Raw genomic sequence first — 8141 nt, 5'->3', positions numbered from 1 at the left:
ATTTTTGGAGAGTTCGTTCTAGATCTGTGAAGTATGCTGTTGGTATTTTAATGGGAAGTGCATTGAATTTATAGATTGCTTTGGGTAGTATGGACATTTTAATGATGTTGATTCTACCAGTCCATGAACACGGTATGTTCTTCCATCTGTTTATGTCTTCCTCTATCTCTTTTTTCAACGTCCTGTAGTTTTCTGAGTAGAGGTCTTTTACCTCTTTAGTTAAGCTTATTCCTAGGTAGCTTAATTTTTTTGGTGCGATGGTAAATGGGATGGTTTTTATAATCTCTCTTTCTGAAAGTTCACTATTGGTGTATAGAAATGCCTCAGATTTCTTGGCATTAATTTTGTATCCTGCTACTTTGCCAAATTCATGTATTAAGTCTAGTAGTTTTTTGACGGAGTCTCTAGGGTTTTGTATGTATAATATCATGTCATCTGCAAATAAGGACAGTTTTACTTCCTCTTTTCCAATTTGGATGCCTGGTCAGCGACTCTTGCTGTGAAACCAGCATCAGGGCACTGGATGGTGTGAGGCAACAGCCATCGATGACACAGATGGGGAAGGTGATCTCTCGGTGCCATCCTCACGGGGCCGGGCCACGTGCTTCTCTTAGGAGAGGGGAGCACAAGATGCTTGAGGTGGGACTGGGTTTTGGCCTGAAGACCTTTGAAAACTTTGTGAAGAGAATAGAAGACACAGATGGCAAATCAACAATAAACCTACATGTTAAAGAGTCCGTAAGTGAGTTTTGGGCTTTGCAAGAGGCAAGACTTGGATACAGCTTTCACGCAGACGGAAACTTAGTTCTGGGAAAACCAATATAATGTCCTATTTAATTATGCAAATGTAGGATCCAGTAACTGGAAGGGAAAAGTGCTCTGGGTGGTAAAGTGAATGAGTGTGTCTATGTTGGAGTCTGATACAGAACTCTACTGAGCTTCTTTAGGAAAAACTGGATTTGCTAAGGAAGGATTTGGCCTGTGCCAGGCTGATGCCCCATTGAAGCTTGTCTATGTGGAGCTCCATTCCAGGTGAGGGATCTGCTCTTGCAAAGGGTTTATAGGTACCCTAGGTACAAGCAGCACAGGGTCCGGGAGATTCTATGTGGAGCCCTGCCCTACAGGCTGCTCTGGTATCTCCAGGACAGACTCCTGTGGCCAGGACATTGGCATCCCCATCATTGGCATCCCCGTGGACATCATTAGCAAGGAGGCTCTTTTGAGGGGCTTCTCTAGTATCAAACATTCACTAGGCTAGGTGCAGGAGTTCTTACACTGCATCTATGGCCCCCCAAAGGATCAGTGAATAGAATTCAGAGACTCTGTATTTAAATGAAAAAAATATTTTTATTAACTTCCAAATAAAATTTGGTACTTCCTTCAATAATGATGTAGGCAATAAACTGTAGTAGTATTAGCAGACCCTGTGATTTTGTCACCAATGAAAGAAATCATAGGTACCTTCAGATGATTTTGCTGCTGTTACTGTTATCTTGAAATTTTTTTATGTTAAATAGTTAGTGCTTCAAAATTACAGTAACTGTTAGACCTGCCATTAGAATCTGGCAGGATTAAATCAACCTTCTAGTTGGGGTCAGGTATTAGAATCACTTGTAAGTGGCTTACACTGCACCAGACTGAATCCTTGGCTTGGGACACCCTAAAGGTCATCAGCTGCCCTGGCCGGTTTGGCTCAGTGGATAGAGCGTTGGCCTGCGGACTGAAAGGTCCCGGGTTCGATTCCGGTCAAGGGCATGTACCTTGGTTGCGGGTACATCCCCAGTAGGCGGTGTGCAGGGGGCGGCTGGTCGATGTTTCTCTCTCATCGATGTTTCTAACTGCCTATTCCTCTCCCTTCCTCTCTATAAAAAATCAATAAAATATATATATATTTTTAAAAAAGGTCATCAGCTATTGAACTGTTTGGCCAAAGGTACAAGTGCCTACACAATATTTCCAGCCAATGCACCTACCTTGAACACAACTCATCTTGCCAGTGAGCACTAATATCTAACATTTACTGTGCTAACTAAAAAGCCCTCTGGTATTAATATAGATAAAGATAGTTGAAGTTTTTGAGGTACCCCTCTCTTGTTAGAGTCTTTTTTTTGTTGCTGAGAGTTTAGCTTAGAGTCTTTCAGAAACTATTCATCTCTGAAGAGTGTATCTGTTTTAGGAGACTCCAAATGCTAATTAACTGCTCCTACGGTGTAAATGAGATGTATATCATATTAAGTATACTGATATTTTAAAGTATGTGATAGCAATATAATACAAATTAAGGCTGACCTTGAAGTTTGGTAGGGATTGTAGGTTATACCTGACACCCCGTGAATACTTGTGCTTCATTTGGGTAGCTAAACATCAAGCTTGCCCATGAATTTACAGTTGGAACCACTTGGGACTCAGCATGAGGTATATGGGGTCACATGCAACTGAACCCCTTGATGAAGGATAGACTGCCTTCAGGTCAGGCTTGGCAAACGCTATAATGCCAGGTCATTTGAAAAAGAGTGTCCTAAAAGCAGGAGACCACAGGTGCATCCCCTCGTCCTTCTTTGGAAAGAAGTGTGAAGTGCGGTATGTCACAGAAAGTCTGCCTTACCCTGCTCTTAGCTCTGTGTTGCAGGTGTCTTATTCCCAAGGGTACTAGATCTAGCTAATAATAGCCGGGGTATTGAATCCAAGACCAGGGGATGCTAATCTTCACCACAGCCGGTTTCATTTTCAAATGGAAAGAGGCCCAATGCCTTTAGCAACGAGAGCTACAGGATTCAGTTTTTTCCCTTTTGAAATTAAACTGCACTTTGGCTAAAAAGAAGTTATTTAAAACCTTAGCATTATTAATGCAGGAAGGGACTGCAAAGAGCACTTCATCCAACTTCCCCATTTAGCAGATGAGGAAACAAAGGCCAAGGGAGATCGCTTGATAGCTACATATCAAGCATACTGACTAGTCTGAGAGGATCTTCCTTCAACACGAAGATCTAGTCCTATTGAAATGAGACAGAGGGAGGAGATGAAATTGAATCTTCAAAGTAAGCATGTGATCTACACACTAGCAATAACCACTCAGAAAATGCAATGGGAAAAATATCTCATAGTAGCAGTACAAAAAGGTTTACCTTGCTCTTAGATAGGTTTCTTTTTTCACATCACCCACAAAAAATAAATTCTGGATGTGTTAAAGATCTAAATGTAAACACACACGCACACACACACCCCACAAAAAAAACAATAAAACAACACACACACAAAAACAAAAAACACACAAATAATAAAAATGCTAGGAAAAAAGGTAGGAGAATATTCTTATGATTGTTGGGTATGATTGAATGACTATCCTAAGTGAGAGCCCAAATCCAGAATCATAAATGAATACATCTGCAGATATGACTGAATAAAAGTTAAAAACCACTATAAGCAAAGGCAAATGAAAAGCAACCAATTAAGAGAAAATGTTTGCAACATATATAACAAGAAAAAGGTTAATAGTTATAATATACAAAAATTTCAACAAATACATAAAAAATACAAATATTTTGATAGAAAGTGGACAAAGACATAAATTGGTCAACTACATAAGAAATACAAATTGTCATTGAGCATTCGAACAGACAGTGTTAGGGACATTATTAGGGAAATAGATTTTAATTGTGGTTTTCAGACCACACTCAGTTCAGAACCATTCAGACAAGAGGATTACATCATAGGCAAGGCATGTTCTTCAGGGAAATGGCCTTTCCAGAAAGTTGGAAAGGTGCAGGCAGAGCTATTGTTCAGGGAGACCCAGCCTTGATAAGTTTGTTTCAAGAACCAGGAGAGCCCAAGTCTGATAAACCTTCTCTTAGACAGAAATAGGGCTTCTGTGTATAAAGATGACAAAAAAGTATTATAAAGTTAAGGCATAATAAGACTTGAATTTTTCCACATCTGGTTTAACTTCCCTTACAGGCATGGTGTGCCCCACCCCGAATTCTGGGGACCAGGGAAAGCTTTGCTGAGACAGCCACCTTTGCTCCAGGTGGCTACCCAACTGCTGATAACATTTTGTATCATGGGCTAATTAAATCCAAACATTAATTTTTTTCCACATTGGGTGTGTGTGTTTTGTGTGTTCTCTTCCCGTCAACTGACAACTGCCCGAAATGCTGCTATGTTTATCCTGATTAATCTAACAAATGCAAATTAAAATATGACACATCTATTTTTGTCTAACTGATCAGAAACAATTTAAATATATATGATATCTACTATTGGCAAGAGGTGGGGAAAAGTATATTCCAACAAACTCTTGGTAAGGCTATTATTTTTTAAAAGACATTATTGTTGATTTCAGAGAGGGAGAAGGCGATAGAAACATCAGTGATGATGAGGGTATCATTGATCGGTCCTGACTGGGAATCGAATCTCAAGGTTCATAGGTCAATGCTCAACCACTGAGCAACACCAGCCAGGTGGTAGGCTATTATTATTATTACTTTTTAATATGTTTTTATTGATTTCAGAGAGGAAGGGAGAGGGTGAGAGAGAAACACCAATGATGAGAGAGAATCATGAATTGAACCCTGACCTCTGGTTCACAGGTCGATGATGCTCAACCACTGAGCCACGCCGATTGGGACAAGGCTATTATTAATCAAGCCACTTGGGGGGCCAATTTGGCAGGATCTCTTACATACCAAATGTGTGATTTCCTTTGATCTAGCAATTATAATTCAGAAATAGGTGCACGTGCTAAAGGCACATGGGTAAAGATTTTATTGTAGTGTTATTTTGTTAAAATTAAAAAACAATGTAAATGGCCATTAATAAAAAATGATTAAATAAACTAGAGAATATCCATGCTATCTCAGTTTATGTTCTTTCAGAAGCAGCTCTTGTGACTAGGATTTAAGTGTCTGTTTGGGAAGTATAAATAGGGAAATGGGGGAGTGATGCAGGGAAGGGCAGATAGACAGTAAAGGGTGTGTTAGTAAGCCAGCTACCATGGTGAACACCTAGACTTTAATCTTTCAAGGAAACTCTGAAGACAGTGCAAAGCACAGGCTAGAAGAGATGGGATATTTATACTCCAACAACGTTTAGTCATTGCTAGAGCCTGTCTCCCAGAGGGAGATTGATTCCCAAGTGCAGCCAACCATCCATGGGTAAATTGGTTTTGGTGGCTGGAGGGAACTATCCAACCAAGATGGAGGTACTGGCTACTGGGAGTCAGGCTGTTAAGTGTGGAAATGACAAGATTTTTGAGGAGTTATGAGTAAAGCATTGACTGTCTGCTATTAAAAATATGTGACTAGAACAGGTCCTCCATGATCAACATGTGTGACCAGATGAGAGAAGAAACTAACCTTTTCTTTAAAAAACAACAACAATAACTTTATTGAAGTATAATTGATATACAATAGATCTCAAGTAAAGTAACATTTGATAAATTTTGACATTTGTAAAGTAATAAAACTATCACTGCAATCCAGATAATAAACATATCGCACCGCTAGCGTGGCTCAGTGGTTGAGCGTTGACTTATGGACCAGGAGGTCACGGTTTGATTCCAGGTCAGGGCACATGCCCAGGTTGTGGGCTTGATCCCCAGTGTAGAGCTTGTAAGAGGCAGCCAATCAATGATTCTCTTTCACCATTGATGTTTCTATCTCTCTCCCTCTCCCTTCCTCTCTGAAATCAATAAAAATATATTTTTAAAAAGGATAATGAAAGTATCCATTATCCCCGTGAATGTCCTCAGCCCCCTTAGGGATCTTTCCACTTTGCCCTCCCCCAGCTTTCTCTCCACCCCACGCTGCCATCTCTAGACAACCATTGATCTGCTTTCTGTGACTACAACTTTAATTTTATACAATATTATATAAATGAAAACATACACTATGCACTCTTTTGAGGTGTGGACAAAATTTAGCATACTTATCTTGAGATTTCATTCATGTTGCTATATGTATCAGTGGTTATTCTCAAGGAATTTTCCTTTATATTGATATACCACAATACGTTTTTGTAATGGACATAGCTGTTCCTTTCTTTTAGGTAAATACCTAGAAATGGACTATCTGGGGTAAAAGATAGGTATGTGAAACTAACCTTTTCTCGTGAGATTTCCAGCCTAGTTGTTCAGGAACAACAAGATCAGAAAACTCTTCAGTGTTTTAAGAACCATGGATCAAAGCCATTGACATTTCCTCTCAGTCATCCCCAAATCTTTTCAAAGTGTTTGTTCACACCTGACAGGCAGGGTAGGGGAGGGGTCTTGAAAGCCATCCGGGGAGATTTGCAGCCCTCGCTCGCACCGGCAGAACTTCCCCCTCTGAAGAGGGGATGAATTCAGTTATTTCAGGAGCAGGGATTATAGATGTGACCCGGCTCAGCTCTGATTAACTGCCTAGACTTCCCAACAATATCAAGAGGAAAGGAAAATCAAAGTTAAAGAAAAAAAAACCCCTCTCAACATATAATTTATAAACCTGCCAATTGCTTCATTAGCTTCTTTAGAGGTCCGTGGCCCACTTTCTTCCAGGAAGTGTCCCTGTAGGACAGCAGTGATGTAGAATTTGGTGGGATGGGGATTTGGTTCTGGTCCCAGCTCGGCCACATATTAGCCAGGTGACCATGGGCAAATCATTTATTCTGCAAACATTTACTAAGGGCTGTATCCTTGAGAAATATAAAGATGAATTACACAATTTCTTCTCCCAGGGAACACACAAAAAATTGAGTAGAAAAAGATGAATAAGTAAATATCTGTATTACAGTATGATGAACAATAAAAGAGGGGTCCCATAAAGGGAGCCTAAATAAGGGCTACATAGCTCAGCCTGGAGGGAGTTTCCGTCCCTCTCCCATGAAATGAGGAGGTTTTATGTATTTGTGAGGAAAGCTAATAGAGTATTGGGGCGCACCTTGCCTCTCAGATGGAGCCTCTTCAGTAACTGGCACCTGACTCTGTTAGAGAATGAGAGAGAAAGTCCAACCATCCCTCATGAGGATGCTGGTGGGGAAAAGCTCCTGCTTCTCCCTACTCCTGCCTCAGTTTCCCCACACACTCTATGTCCTTTCTTGGCTGGTCATATGATCCTGATGTACTTATTTTTTTCGTTTGTTAATCCTCACTTGAGGATATTTTTTCCATTGATTTTTAAAGAGAGTGGAAGGGAGGGAGGGACAGGGCTAGAGAGACACATTGATTGGTTGCCTCCCACATGCACCCCAAACAGGGCCAGGATCCAACCTGCAACCCTTGACCAGGAATCAAACCGGAAACCCTTGGGTGTGAGGGCCGATGCTCCAACCACTGAGCAACACCAGGCAGGGCCTGATGTACTTTCTGTGTAAATGTGCTAAATTGAGAGAGATGTGATTCACTGGATTGGCAGAAGCTGGAGCTGCTGAACAAAGGGAGTCAAAACTGAACTGGGGTGAGAGACAAAGAACCTGGAGGACTGAAGAGAGCAGAAGGGAGGGAAGCGGAAAGGCTGGAGGCAAATTAGACCAGTTCTCACGGGAATCCCAGGAGCTGGACCTGTGCCTGACAGGAACTAAAGACATACCTTGAAGGCTCTAGAAGTCCAGGACTGCTTGACTGCGTGACGATGAAGAAAAGCCAGCACAACTGTCTCTTTTTAGCAGCCAGATTTAGCGTAGCAAAAGCTCTGTCTTCTCAGGGGGTAAAAGCAAGATGATATTAGGAAGTGAACACGGACTTCTTACACGATTGGGGACATGCTACCACTGTATGTGAAAGCTTCTGCTTTTCTTCAACGGCAAACCTAAAACGCTGCATTTCTCACTCATTGATGCGTCTGTCATGCATTCATTTAGTGCTGACACTGAGGGGGATACGAAGCCCTACAAGACTGAGCTCCTGCCTTCAGGTTTATTCTAGTAAACACTTACTGAGCATCCTCTATGTGGCAGGCACTGGACTCCATCCTAGAACGTGAACAGAAACAGAGCACAATTTCTTACCTCAAGAAGCTTATGGTCTAATAAAATGCCCTCCTTCCACTTAGAATATTCTGTACACCGACTTGAACAGATATTATATATTTTTCTTTCCTGTGATTCTGTCAGTCCTCTGGGCCTTGTTGGGAGAATAAATCCTGTGGATTTATTTTAGAAGCTTGACAGTT

Source organism: Myotis yumanensis, unplaced genomic scaffold (genome assembly GCF_028538775.1).
Source record: "Myotis yumanensis isolate MYYU_CA2020_CCGP unplaced genomic scaffold, mMyoYum1.0.hap1 SCAF_1, whole genome shotgun sequence".
Lineage (NCBI taxonomy): Eukaryota > Metazoa > Chordata > Mammalia > Chiroptera > Vespertilionidae > Myotis > Myotis yumanensis.
This window is presented reverse-complemented; position numbering follows the sequence as displayed.